The sequence below is a fragment of the Pseudoliparis swirei genome, chromosome 24, assembly GCF_029220125.1.
Source record: "Pseudoliparis swirei isolate HS2019 ecotype Mariana Trench chromosome 24, NWPU_hadal_v1, whole genome shotgun sequence".
NCBI classification, from domain to species: domain Eukaryota; kingdom Metazoa; phylum Chordata; class Actinopteri; order Perciformes; family Liparidae; genus Pseudoliparis; species Pseudoliparis swirei.
In genome coordinates, this window is record NC_079411.1 from 14,934,645 (window position 1) to 14,950,113 (window position 15,469).

At 41.6% G+C, this 15,469-nt stretch overlaps 1 long non-coding RNA gene across 1 annotated transcript; it reads right to left on the reverse strand.

The window, feature by feature from the left end:
- Nucleotides 1-5,528: 5,528 nt before the first annotated feature.
- LOC130190367 (uncharacterized) lies at nt 5,529-8,078 on the reverse strand. Its single transcript, XR_008830946.1, has 4 exons — nt 7,907-8,078; nt 7,424-7,489; nt 6,287-6,352; nt 5,529-6,184 (listed from the first exon to the last, which is right to left on the reverse strand). It is a non-coding gene; the product is annotated as an uncharacterized LOC130190367 (long non-coding RNA).
- Nucleotides 8,079-15,469: the final 7,391 nt, after the last annotated feature.

The following is a 15,469-nucleotide window of genomic DNA, read 5'->3' on the forward strand; positions in this document are numbered from 1 at the left end:
CAGAGAGACATCTTTACACGTACATACTGTATAGTAATGTTATTTCAGTATTTATTTCCTTACACTATTTGTATTGTTTACAACTTATAGAACTCTTGATGTACATACAAGACTACAAGACTTTCCTTTGTGTTTTATTCTTTGCCATTTTCGGTCATACACACCAATGTTTCCTCTACTTGTGTACCAATGACGCAAAGGATGCAGCAGTAAACATTATATCTGCTCGTTAAGATATCCCTACGCTAATTATCCTGTCACATAAAGTTTACCAGTAACTTCAGTTCTCTGTTTGAATGCACCAGCAGTTTTGGAACCACACACACACACACACACACACACACACACACACACACACACACACACACACACACACACACACACACACACACACACACACACACACACACACACACACACACACGTGTTACATTTACTTTTTTGTTTCATGCACAACACAATTTGTTTAAGTTTAGGAACAGATTATTCTTGGTTGTGTAATGTCACTTTAAACTTGAAAAATTCGAAGTTGACTTTTGGCTTCACACGGGACACGATCCCTCCACGGGGGGAAAGTGTGCTGGTCAGTCGCGCCATGACTACGTCCACATAGCGCGTCATAGTTTAAAACTTAAGGTTATGACAAGCTGCTGTATTCGACTACTTGGGATTGAGAGCAGGTATGAGATGGATGATGATATTCAACATTTAAACATACATCAGCACTGTGGGCCCCACTACATATTGTTTTAAAATGTCCTCCAACAGATCTTAATCACACTTTTTTCTTTCCACAATGCTTGACATGTCTTCTGTGTGTATGTGTGTGTGTGTGTGTGTACATGTCACACACTCTATCTTTCTCCCACTCTCTTCTCTTCACCCCCTATCCCTTCATTTATGTCCTCCCACTTCAATCCCCTGGTGGATAATCTGTTGCTGTAATCCGCTGTCATCTGTCATTGTTTCTGGAAGGGACATTTGCAATGAGGCCAGATTATCATCTCATATCGTGACCTAACCAGAAGAGGACGAGGCAAAATACTCCCACTGATACGCAGATGGACACACACACACACACACACACACACACACACACACACACACACACACACACACAGTAGAAATATGTCGGTTTTGGGAGAGATTGATGAATCAGGCAGGTGAACCACAGTTCAGCAATAAATAACTGGAGGGATTTGAACTAACCTTTTAGGCGAGGTAGATTCAGCTGACCCATCCAATCACATCATCAAATGGAGAATTGATAATCATGAAGTTGCATTTTTCCCACACTCTTTTAGGTGTTTGGCGAGCAGCATGCTGAGCGGTGGTCATGCTCTGCTCACTGCAACAAATAGTCGTCATGGCAAGTCTTTGGAAAGGATGTCAGAGCGCAGGGCTGTCATTGTGGCGTTTGGAGTGAAATCCTCAAAGGAGATTTTTCGCCACCTATGGAAATATATTGTCTTTGCATTTATTTGCAATTTCCACCAGAACTGTAGCGACTGCAATAGCGCTTTTCTATGCACCAACGTTTCCACCATATTGGAACAGTCGATATTCACAATATACAAATCAACGTGTATTGGTAGATTTAGGCTTCTTTACCAAATCCGCTCGCTTAATGCTGAGCCGATTTCATTAAATTATGTTTGTTAACATGATTAATTGAACATGGCACTTGAAATGTATTGCACTAGAAAACACATGCACATAAACTATACCACTCTTCATTTAAGACCATATACAGGTACAAGTACATGTGGGCGGCTGTGGCTCAGTGGTAGAGTGGGTTGTCCTTCAATCAGAGGCTTGGAGGCTCCACCAGTTGCTTCTGAAGGCTGTGCACCTTGCATGGTAGCCCCTCTCATCACTGTATGAATGGATTGGAATGGGTGAATGATATAATTGTTAAAGCCATTTAAGTGGTGGTAGGATTAGAAAATGTATACAAGTACAAGTCCATTTAACACTTACATGTGAGTGGGTGTCGATACCGAGTAAGATATACAAATGAGTACGAAATACCATGACAATTCAACATTGTGTTTTCCTGATTCATTGCATGCAATAGGGATGTTAATTATTAACTGTGCTATCAATTAAACAGTTAAAAGAAATATTACACATTTAAAAGCTGAGCAAGCATTTTGTACCACAATAGCTTTACAAGTCATGAGTATTTGACCCCTCACCGTTATCGAGGAATCCCTTTTAAACAATAAATACCTATTTAAGCTCGGACACTGCCATTACCCACTCTTGAGGTTGATGAAGAAAACCACAGAGCAGTGAAATTGTCAAATATAGTATGGTCATATTATGTGAAAGTATAGTTTAGGTGATCAGTAGTTTATTGGGAGAGTGATTTAGTGTAGCAGGAGCAAAAGGGATGGACCAGCCTGCCGTCATAAAACTAATATTTAATATTTTGTGTATTTTATTTGTCAGTGTTGTTGTGTGTTGTGTATGCATGTGTGTTGTATATTTACATATATATTTTGTTTTGTATTTTACTTTTATTTTACTTGTATACTTCTATATCTTTCATCCCTGTTTCTTACATTTTGTGTTTTGTTTTTACTCTTGTGTGTTGCTGCTACTGTCACGACAAATTTCCCCTTGGGGATTAATAAAGTATATATCTATCTATCTATCTATCTAATGGCTTTCCACAGCGGGAGGTTATGAACCAGATGGTGTTAGGGGGAACAGATACACGTTCTCGGGGTCCAAGATAAGGAGCTGACCTTTCAGGATGTAGGAAAGAGGACTTCTTCTTTAATATATATATAAATATAATTCAGAATCAACACTTGTGTTTGTTTGACCGGGGCTAAGAGGTGTAATAAAGAAGGCTGTGGCTGTTGTTCGTTGAATCGTGTGTCACAGAGTTCCCTGAGAGCTGTGACGGAACTTTCCTCCTTGCAAGGAATAAAACAGATGAAGGCAATTTCGATTCAGAGACTTCATTCCTTCTTTCCAGATTAACAGAGAAAATCTTCCACCGCAGCAGTCAGTGAGTCCAGAATATCCTGTATTGTGGGCAGAGGATTAGCATCAGTGTGTGTCATACATTGAGTTTAATATAATTCACCTGGGCTTCTTATCTCTATTAGGAATGAGGATCACAGGAGACGACCAGCTGCCAGCATGTTGCCCACTCGATGCTCCCTTGTCTGCCACAGCGGCTCAAACTCCCGTGAGCTTGAACGAGTTAAAACATGAAACATGGCCCAACTAATGGAAAAGTGCCATGTAACCTGTCGATATTGTATTTGAATTGACTAATAGTCTACGAATGCAAAAAAAGAGCCTGAACCACGAATTTCTTCACTTTCTCCATAACTCAATCTGATTTCTACCTGAACTTGTCCGTTCTGGACACTGAGCTTCTGTCCAGTGACACTCAAGCCATTTCTAGTAACTCCTGTGATAATTTTTGCCCCTCGTTACCATTTCAGCCTCCTTCCTCCGGTCACTCTTTGACTCCTCCACAGCCCTTTTCATTCTGAACTGACTTCAACTGTCTTCTCATCCTGTGTCTGTTTGAGTATATCTCATCTTGTCTCAGGGTTTTCATGTCAGAGTCCTCACAATGCCAACCAACAATTTGTGGCAAAAAAATCTTCAGTCAGTTTAAACAGTCCAGAAATATTTCTTCAGCTGCTTCAGAAAGAGATAAGGCAAACAAAATGTGTCATTGGCCAATTCAAGTCCTCTCCATTCCTTTGCGTTTCGCATAAATCCAAAAGGCAAAGCAATGACAACATATGCAGGGAAGAAAAGACTCATCTTTGATCTGTTTGCACACTGCCCCGGCCAACTCCTCATGCTTTAACGGCTTTTCAGTCTTCATTACCCCCAGGCTTTTCCCTCCATTATAAATTAATGGCATTGTTGAAAGAGGCGTTGACAACGGCACTAAATAAAACAAACTCGTGGTCAAGAAAGCATCCCTTCCAGTCTTTTTAATACAAAACAATATGGCACTGCCAAAAAAAATCACTAAGCTGCAGTTAGTATTCGTCCTTCCTCTTCATTTTGAACCGCACGTTGTCCCTCAGAGACGCTCTTTGATCTCAGATTAACAGTACATTGTGAACCATGTCCACATTGCACAACCTCATCTGGAACGATGAGAGGTGCCGCTCGGATCAACATACGTGGTCCCCTTTGCTCGATCACTAGAATGGCGTAACCTTTTTCCTCAATGAGATGGTGCACTGACGGGCCTTTGGGGATTTTCACGGGAAGTATCACATGGTCATCCGTCTCTCACAGCCTCATAATCACAGCAAGACATGTGGCTGCTCATTATAACACACGAGTTGGTTTGCTTACCAGAGGCCATGTTTTTTAAACCTATTCCCATAAACACTGTGTATTTATTTAATAACTGCATTGAAGTTCATCATTTTACATTTCTGTATATTTGTGGTTTGATTACCATCAATCAGTTTAATATTAGATGCTACAATCCTTCTTTCCCCAGTTGGTTTTCTAAATATGCCATCAGGTTACTGCTGTGCTCAAATCTGTCTTTCTATTCGCCTTTTATGCATTTCTCAAATGTGTCTAATTTACAACATATTCTAAATCGCAAACCAAATAGAGATATCTCCTTTTTGGATCTAGCCTTTCATCCATGTCATCATATTCATATATATATATATATTATTATGTATCAAGCATTCACAATATGCATGTGCATAGATAGATAGATAGCGTGTTATGTTATATAAGACGTATTGGCTTCCTCCCAAGGTGTCGATTGAGAAAACACTCCATAAACCTTCATGTTATGCAGATGATATCCAATTATATCTCTTGATCAAGGCAGATTAAACAAACCAACCAACTTCCTGATGTTAAATTGAGGTTATTGTACTTAGCCCTGAACCCATCCAAAAATAAATTGTCTAATGTTGTAGCTCTCTCGCTGGCATTGCCCTGGTATCCAGCAACAGCATAACATATCTGGAAGTTATCGTTGATCAGGATATGTCCTTTTTGCAACCCTTACATATTTTACACTTGATGCCAACCAGGAAACAGCCAGCCAACCAGGAAACAGCCACCAGGACATCTGTTATTGGTTTGAATTTGACTTTAAACAGAGTATTCATGTAGAAAGTGACCACCAGGACTGTCTGACAGTTGATGAGCGTCCTCAATGAGATGTGTGGCCAAACAAAGCAGCCGGACTGAGTTCAGCATGAGGTAGAATCTCACTTCTAATGCATTGTCATTAAAGAATTCACGATGTTTTTTAAAGTTTTGTTAAAATCCAATCAGTGATAGCTGAGATGTGTGAGGATGATTATGAATGAACAATCAACCTCAACCCTGACTTCATCACGCACAACAAGCACAACAAAAGTGGGAGCAATTCTGTAAGAACAGAGGAAGAAAAAAGACAAGAAAGTTGTAACTCTAATCTGTCCTTCTGTACACATGACATCTATTGCACCTGTCCATCCTGGAGAGAGATCCTCCTCTGTTGCTCTCCTGAAGGTTTCTTCCCTTTTTTTCCCCGTGAAGGGTTGTTTGGGAGTTTTTCCTGATCCGATGTGAGGTTCTGGGACAGGGATGTCTACATGTACAGATTGTAGAGCACTCTGAGGCAAATTTGTAATTTTTAAGACTGGGCTATACAAAATAAACTGAATTGAATTGAAACAAATGAAAAGAATGAGGCGGGATTGATTTTGTATGTCATTGTAAACTTGGTCCAGGTTGTGTGTAGATTAGTTTAGCACAAAGACTGTAAGAATCAGGAAACTACCAGCTAAAAGTAAAAAAAATACAACTTCTAACAACCCCAAAACAATGACATTAAATTATCACATGTGAATATAACTTTGGTAAGGAGGATATAACTTGTTTAAAAAGGCTGCTAAATTGAGTTTAGATACGATATACATTGATGGTTGTAAATACTGACTATTTGTTAGAACTGTAGGTTTAGTATGTGGGTATGTATATAAAGAGATGAAAGATCAACTTCACATGATCTTCAAGTCATTACAATTAAAAACGAAATCAAGAAATAGTCAAATGTGGAATTGTGTTCTTGGCCAACATATGGGTGATGATGATGATGATGATCAGAAGTTATAATCACTGTTCCTGTTGGATGATGGCTCTCTGCTGTCAATGACTGCCAGTCGCTCCTGAGCTGTTGACAACACACAGGGAGAGGAGCCAGATTTAAACCAATGGAGGCCTGCTGGAGGCCGGTGAGCGAACTTTGTTGCTTTCACGTGTGTGTGTTTGTTACCAGGGTAGGACAGCCTCTTCTCTCCGTCATTGTTTTTAACTGCACTTATTCCTCGCTGATAAGACACTAAACGGAGATATAAACAAACAAAAAAGTTTACATTTTGTGTTGTTTTATATTGTTCTTAACGCCAACAAAACTCTCGAAGACCCAAACCAACAATGTGTTAGTTTGTCCCTTCATACTTCCTGTCTGTGGATCTCAGATCAAATCCCAATTGGTTTCTAATGAAGACATTAATCTTCAACACTTGTATAGTTTCACAAAAAACAAACACTCAAAGAGTGAATTCCTAACAGCTGGTCTCTAGGTTTTATTAAACAAACGAGGAAAAAGTGCTCTGTGTATTGTGGATTATTTTTAAGAGCGGAGTTATCCCCATATGGTGCTCGAGTTCATATTTGAGGCAGCAGGACGGTGTGTGTGTTGTTCATGTGATTAAGGAACATATTGCCCAGTACAAAAGGCTTATTAATGTGTTATCTTGATGGCACAGATAGATACACACACACAATACGATGTTACGAGATTGGCTGGACAAGATGGCAACATAGATCGAATCAGCTCAACCAAGTGTTTTCACTTTTGTTGATTTATTCCAGTCATCTTATGTAAGAAGAAATGGCTGAATTGAGTACAACAATCATTGTCTCTTCATAATAGATTGAAAACGAGGGGAACAATCTGAGACAGAAGTCTTGATCTGAAGAAGCTAGAGAACGCTGATTCCTTGAATCACGCTTCGACACAATTCTACAGATGGGAAAGGATATCGCAACCCAAGACACTTTAAACGTGGCGATGTGCAAGACATGGTCTCGTCCTTCAATCAAAGGATCGGCGGTTCGATCAAGACACTTGACTCTAAAATTGCTCTCGCTGTGCCCACGGTGTGTGAATGTTAGCTATTCCTGATAGGCAGGTGGCACCTTAGCCCCTCCCATCAGAGTATGATGGGTGAATGATGTCATGTAGTGTAAAAGCACTTCGAGTGGTCGGAAGACTAGAAAAGTGCACTTTGTAACACTTTGCATGTGAGGTTATGGTATGTTGGTACAACTGATAAGTGTGTGTGTGTGTGTGTGTGTGTGTGTGTGTGTGTGTGTGTGTGTGTGTGTGTGTGTGTGTGCGACTCACCACTGTGACTCTGTGTTGGTCCGATCCAGCGATTCTGCCTCCTTTCTGATACTGAAAACATAGCAACTAAACCACTGAACATGCATCTATCTGTTGCCGGGGTCATTCAAATCTCATTCAGAATTTTTATGTAGATGATGTGTGAAAAGATTTAACTCCAACCGGGGATGTTGAGAATAAAGAGCACCCTACCTCTCTTCTGAGCTGGACATATAAAAGCAAGTCATCATTGAAGCAAATTAAAGCAAATTCAACTGACTCTTTAAGGCCCTGAACATGTATTGTGTAGCACCACACACAAACAATCTGTTCTATTGTGTCAGTCTGACAGAATCCTTAGGATTTAAACAGTCCTTTCTTGGATTTAATCTTTAATCTGACAAATCTTAATCTGAAAATATCAACGTTTTTAGGTCAGTCAGTACTGATTGCATATAAATGTGTAGCCTATGCATATGCATCTGTGTGTGTGTATGGACTCACATCTTTTCTGTAAGGCACTGGCGGCAGGTCTGGTGAAGCGGATCAGTAACAGGAGCAGCAGCACGCAGCAGAGTAAAGCTGTCACCACTCTGTAGACCTGCAGCTGCCCATGTACATCTGGAAGAGCCTCCTCATCTGGACGCACACACATCCACACATACACACATACACACATAATGAACGTGGTCAATGGACCCGTACTTGTTCATCTCTTTTCTAGTCTTCCAACCACTCAAAGCACTTTAACACTACATGCCATCATTGACCCATTCACACCCATTCATACACTGATGGGAGGAGCTAACATTCACACACTGTAGTCATAGCTACGGGAGCGATTTGGGGGTCAAGTGTCTTGCCCGAGGACACATCGACATGATCGAACCGCCGATCCACTGATTGAAGGTTGACCCTGATCACCGCTGAGCCACAGTCTCACTGTGGTGCACGTTTCCGCAACTAACGGATTCCGCAAATAACATGAACGCCTCACTCGTTCCCAGTGAAGTCGTCTGCTATCTGACCAAAGCTGTGAATGCACGAGAACAAGTTACACAGACTGACAATTCAATTCAATTCAGTTTGGTTTATTTCATATAGCCCAATATCACAAATTACAAATTTGCCTCAAAGGGCTTTACAATGGAGATAACTGTGACGCCCTGTTCTGTTTCCCCTGTTTCTCCTCTGTCTCCTGTCTCCTGTGTTATGTTTTCCTCTTTGTCTCCTCTGTCTTGATTGGTTAATTCCCTTCACCTGCCCTCAGCCACTCCTGTCTCCCTGATTGTATCATGCCGTACACCTGTGTTTTCCCTCTATATATTGTGCCAGTCTCCTGTTGGTTTGTTGTCTTTATCTCTGTCTCATAGTGTCTCTGTTTCGATGGCTCACTCTCAGTCTTTGTTCACATGGTGATTCCTAATGTTTTTTGTAGTTGCTTTCAAGCCAGAGTTTTTATGTTTTACCTTTTTTTAGAAGTAAAGTGTTTTTTGTTTCACTCAAACCTGGAGTCCAGCCTGTCTCTCTGCACCTGAGCCTCACCCCGTGACAAACCCGTGACAATAACTCAAATCAAGAGATTGGTGGTTTGATCCCGAGCTTCGCCTCAATGGTGCCTTGAGTTGGTGGACCCATTTACACATTTACCATAAAACCCTAACTCTATTTCACATTTTGAGAAACTTTCAGACATTGCAGGTGCATGATAGCCTCTTACATCACGTATGAATGGGTGTGAATGATGACATGTAGTGTTAAAGTGCGTGGTCGGAAGAAAAGTGCTGTACAAGTACAAGTCCATTCCTCCTTTACCATTTGCCATAGTTTTACCTACGACGAAATTAGGGAGTATCTGTTCAGATGCTTCATCTCCTGCCATCCTGCCCTGTCGTGTCAGCCTCCTGAAGGCTGCAGCGGATTGGTTCACTTACACACACACATCCAAAGACAAGCACCAGCACACAGGCAGTAGACCAACCTGTGCATTGGACCCTGAGTGTCTCAAACCTGGCCCTCTTCTCTGCTCCACTCTCTGTGACGACAAAGGCATCCGGCGTGCCTCTGCCTCTGTGCCATTGCGGTGCGTCTTTACAACCTTTCCGGTTTTCACACACATTTCTCAAAAGACTCTGGGTGTTTGTTGCATTGTCATGACAAACAGCCGAGGTGGAGTTGGAGGCATGAAAGAAGATCAGGGAAACATCTCCTTCACATTTCCTCATCCACGTGATTGTGAGCAGACCCAGGGCAGATGCAGGGCTGCTGGAGTTGGAGGCGGGGCCAGCAGTGGTAGCTGGAGTCACAGTGGGGCAGGAGCAGCTCCTGCTGGTGCCGTTGGTCTGAGTGGGGGAGAACGTCTCTGTGATGTCTGGCCCATCTCTGGTTTGGCCTGATGTTTGAAGACAAGGAACATTTAGTATGGAGAACACAGAGCAACACACATTGTAGGATTATCACTCTGTTCTGTTTTAGGCAAACAGTTTTTAGAACAATGACTTGAAGTATTTGTTATTTTCCACATATATATATATACATGTATATATAAAGGAATGTAATATGTATGTATAACCGCTCCTGAGTGTTGAGTTTGACTTTTTACTTTTGAGATGATTTATTAATGAAGTAACACTCTTAATGAATCTGGAACTGACTGAGGATGAATGACTTGTCACACAGTAATCTGGATATTATGAGCCCATTATTGGAGCAGTACGATTGTGTAACAGTATGTCAGGCCGTGAGTGTGTAGTCAGTTTTGTAAATGTGTAAAAGAATCTCTAAATGCAGACTGAGTTTTGTGAATGTGTACAGGAATCTACAAATATGTATTGAGAATATTTGTGCATAGCAGATTTTAAAATAAACAACAGCTCCAAATCCATGTTTCGATTTGCAAGCGCATTGAGAAAAAATCTGGGGCAAATCTGTAAATGCGTCCAAAGAGACGTCTGACTAGTGGAAGCTGTTTAGCTCGAGAGGCGGGCCGAGCCGTAACACCTGCTGAGCTGTGACTGAGGACGTGTCTGTATTTACAGCTCATGGAGCAAAATACTTTTAGCCGATGTTCTTAACGTATACATTTACACTTTTGTTAATTGAGTGGTTTTGCCAATCTGAGTACAGATTTGGAGATTTTTTTTTTTGGGACACATTTACAAATCTAATTACACACACACACGCACAACTCTCCACACACATTAGTAAGCATGAGGGAACATAGTAGGACGCATGGTGAGGGAACACAGTAGGAAGCATGGTGAGGGAACATTCCAGGAGGGCACGTTTGATGACAACAGGTCATATGTTTGAGGAGCAGAGGTTTATAGTAATGTGGATGGGATTTTTTCTTTCTATGGACGGTTGTCATGGTCACCATCATTTTATCCATTCGTGTCCATGATTGGCAGGTGGACAATAGGGCCACAGCTTTCATGTTACAAAGTCATCTAGCCGAAAGATGCGCCGGCACACATCAAAGCATGCGCACACATGAGTAATTCACAGTTCACGCTCTAAATAACTTTTTTTTGTGATGGGAGTACTTCAGTCCCACCTGGTGAGCAGCCCACATGTCTGCAATAGGGAAGGTCGCCTTCCTGAGGTGGAATGGACCGTTTAGGCTGCACATTGAGGTTTCCCTGAGGACCAGGCCGAGAGGCCTCTCCAGTCCGAAGGGTAAAGAAAGTCCACAGTAAAGAGACGGAAGGCCGGGACAACATGAAGACCGGAAGTTAGAACGCGTTTAGCTCACAGACGCGATGTCTGTACGATAAACATGGTCTAACTTCATAGTTTTATATTATTTGGATGATATGCCAGCGTACGCTAACGTTTCCAGCTAAAAGAGTATGTTTCTTTTCAGCTTGTGATACAATGTCACACACTGAGTTGATTTATCCAACGACTCCGTTTCTGTGTGAATAGATTCACAGAGAACAGCAGACTTCACCTTCATGAATCGACAATATTCCTGGACCTGAGCAGCAGGGGTTGTGAAACTAATTCATGATATATTCAGATTTCATGATATTTCTTCAGGTAACTTTACGACCAAATGGAACATCAGTTAGTAGAACTGGGACCAACCAACAGCAGCTCCTCAACTATGAGACTAGGCTTAGGCCTAGTGTTAGTGTTAGGCTTAACCCTGGGACAGGGATGTCGTATATGTACAGATTGTAAAGCCCTCTGAGGCCATTTCTTATTTGTGATATTGGGCTATACAAAATAATAATAATAATAATAAATTGTTTTGCATTAGGCTAGTCATAGGCTAGCATTCGCACTCACCACTGGCCTTTTATTAATTAATATTTATTATTATCAATTTAGCATCCGCTGGCAACCAGGAGACACACATTAAAGCTGCTGCTATCGTGGGTTTGTCTCATCGCTTTGTGTTCAGGATGCATCAAAATCATTGTTTGTTTTTTCTCATTTGTACACGTTTTAAAATTTTAAAATGTTGTGGTTTTGTCAATACAATTCAGGCCTGGTAATACCTCATCAGAGGTTTGAGGGTACTATTATACCAAAAATAGTTTATTTGCCTAGTTCTTCTATTTTGTAATATTTCATATGTCCCAAAAGTAATTTGCACTGACCAGCAACGATGAGCAAAAGAGTTGAGAAGGTCACAACAGTCCTGAGATCCATCACAGTGACAATGAACCAGTGGAGGAGGAGAACAGACAGACAGGCATACAGGCAGAGACAGACAGGCATACAGGCAGACAGACAGGCAGGCAGACAGGCAGACAGACAGGCATACAGGCAGACAGACAGGCAGACAGACAGGCATACAGGCAGACAGACAGGCAGACAGACAGGCATACAGGCAGACAGACAGGCAGACAGACAGACAGACAGGCAGACAGACAGACAGGCAGACAGACAGGCAGACAGACAGGCATACAGGCAGACAGACAGGTAGACAGACAGGCAGACAGACAGGCATACAGGCAGACAGACAGGCAGACAGACAGGCAGAGAGACAGGCAGACAGGCAGACAGAACAGACGACACAAAAGAGGCCAACAACAGAAAAACAGATGAGAAAGGAAACGGGGCAGAGGTGTTTCTCTCTCTCTCTCTTTCTCTCTGTCTCTGTCTGTCTCTCTCTCTCTCGAAAATAAGAAATGATGATAAGAATCGAGGAAGGAGGAAGAGGTAGGCGGAAGAGGTAAAGGGAAGAGTTACGTGACGCTCAAAGTACATTGAAGTACATCGGTGCTCCGCCAGGGAAGGCCGAGGGATGAATTACAACATGCATGATGGACCTGAAATTAGTGCAATAAAACTGAATGATATATGTAATATCGCACATTATACCATATCAAATTCCTGAATTGCCTTTTACTCGAATGTTAAGAAACACCAACTGTCCTAAAATTGTTAATGAACAGGATAAGCTGGGTCTGTTCTGTGTTGTACTTTAAAAATGATTCCAGCCTTTGAGATAATTATTACAAAATATAAGAAGCCACTGCCTGAGTGTCAATAAACCCTCTCGAGGTCTCTAGTCTTGTACTTGAGCAAAATCCTAGCTTTTTAATGCACAGACCCATTTCAAGATTTTGGACTATTTTCTTCCACAGCACGTCTTCTTTCACATGAATGGGAAGAAAATATCCATTTAGGTGTTTATTTTACGACTTTGTCTATTTGTATCCGTACATTTCTCCTAATTCACCAACAGATAGCATTTAATAAAACCTCAATGTAATATATATAATGAAAATGTGGGGGAGCGCTAAAGGTTTCCAGAGTTCAGACCAGGTTGGAAAGGACATGTACTCCTTTATATCTTTACAAAGGCACTATATTCATGTGTTCATAATGTTAAATACAGCTTGAAATGAAGACTCAGGCTGTTTTGATTTAGATCAACTTCTGTTTAATTAGTCACAACCTCAAAAAATAGAAGAAAAAAATAAAAGCGTTTTAATATTCTGCAGTCATCATTAACATAATTCATCCACATCAGATACAGAACAGATGCATCCATCTGAATGTTATTTCCCTCTGGATAATATTCAAACATCACCTTTGTGCTTTCTCCTGAATACAAACCAGCCAGAATCATTCCTCTCTTGAAGTTGGATATGAAAAGCTCGTCATTCTCAAGAATATTAGATTATCGTCATCTCAAATGGAGTCCCTCTGTTGTGTTGACTCAAAGCCAACTAGAACAGTCCAAACACTAGTCTGTGTGTCGGGTAAAGATAAACAGACTGATGTAAAAGTAAAACACAGGTGATGTAAAAGTAAAACAAAAGGTGATTTAAAAGTAAAACACAGGGGATATAGAAGTTAAGATAATGGCATCAGCCCCATACTGTTCGAGTGCTTTACAATCTGTACATGACATCCCCCCCCCAAACCTCAAACGGACCAGAAAGGAAAAACTCAGGGGAAAAAAAAAAAGGAACTTCAGAGCAACAGAAGGATCCCTCCTCAGGATATAGCAGGCATATTCCACGTGGACTCCCTCCATCCCATCATCAGCAGGCGAGGGAGAGGGGAGGGGGAGTCTCAACAGTGGGTCTCAAGTCAACAGTGGTGGTGTGTCAGGGGGCAGGAAATTCACACCCAGACCCAGATGATCCATCAGGCAGATATGATCTATGCCGTCTCTCAGGGTCCGATGACCCATGGGGTGAAGAAGTCAAGGACTCGGGGAGAAAGCAGTAGTTAGTAGCGGTGATTGACAATCCCAAGGAGAGAAAGAGGAGGAGGTGCTCAGTGTGCCTCTAAATGTCCCCAAGCTATAAGCCTATCCAGAGCATATCAGGGGGCTGGACAGGCACCTGATTCAGCAGCCTCTAAACTATAAGCTCTGTCAAGAGGAAAAGTCTACTCTTACTCTTAAATGAGGTCTGCCTCTCTGACTGAAGGTGGAGAAGGTTGGTTCCATAAAAAAAAAAGAGGAGCTAAATGCTCTGGCCATTGGCCCTTTTTCTACTTTAAGACTCTAGAGTAGTCCAAAGTTTCCAGCTTAGCTCTCTAGTCTCTAATATGGTACTACAAGCTCCTTAAGAGATATGATGGTCAATCATCAAGGCTTTCAACGTTAAGAAGAAAGAATTTTAAAAGTGATCTGATTTTTAGGAGCAGTCTCAAGTAATCTAACGCTGAACCAGTTTTTTCTGCATCTTTTTTGAGACAGATGCCTGATTTTTGAAATATTACGAAGATGAAAGAATGCAGTCTTGAGATTTTTGCTACGGAGTGGAGTTACAAGTCCCAATCAAAGATAACGATAACTCGATCCTTACAGTGTTGGTGGGATAGGCTAATGCCACAGAAACAATACCTTTCAAATCAAATGAATTCAAGTGCAGATAAAATTTTTAACTTCACTTTTCTTTGTGGCAGATGATGCTGACATGGGTTTTGCTATCTTATCACAAAGCTCTCTTGGTTTGTTTTCCGTCAAAATGTGTTTATGACGACAGCGATCACATCTTTGACAAGCCTCCACAAGCAGTAAATGTTTTTTTAAGCAAAATAATGCTCTATTTTCGCTGTCACTTTTTTTTTTTTTTTGCGACATTTTGTGTGTTTTTGTGTTTCTCCTCTCTTCTCACTCTTCTTTTTTTTCAACTTTCTCGGCGCAGTTGTCTTCTCTCTCCTCGCTGTCTCACCTCCGTCTTTTCTTTTCTTCTCCGGCGCAGTTGTCCGCTCTCGTCTCCCTTTCGCCGTCTCTTTCTTTTTTTCTCTCCTTTTCCGTCGTCCGTCTCTCCGTTTTTCTTTTCTGTATCGCTATCTTTTTTTCTTTCTTCTTTCTTTTCTTTTCAACCTTACTCTGCCTCTCTCTCTCAGCTCTGTCTGTTGCTGTGCTGTGACGTGCCGAGGTATCACGTGGGATGGCTACTCCTCGCATGCAATTGGTCTGTGCGTTTCCGCATCCATAACTACCCCCGTAAAGACTGCAAAAGCCGCGCGCCGCCGTAAAAAAAAAAAAATTAAACACCCGTCATAACCTTCTGTTTACCTTCTTTTTTGGCTGGCGTCCGGGTCGGCTGGGGACTGCCCTGGTCCGACACCGCCACCGCCGTCAGT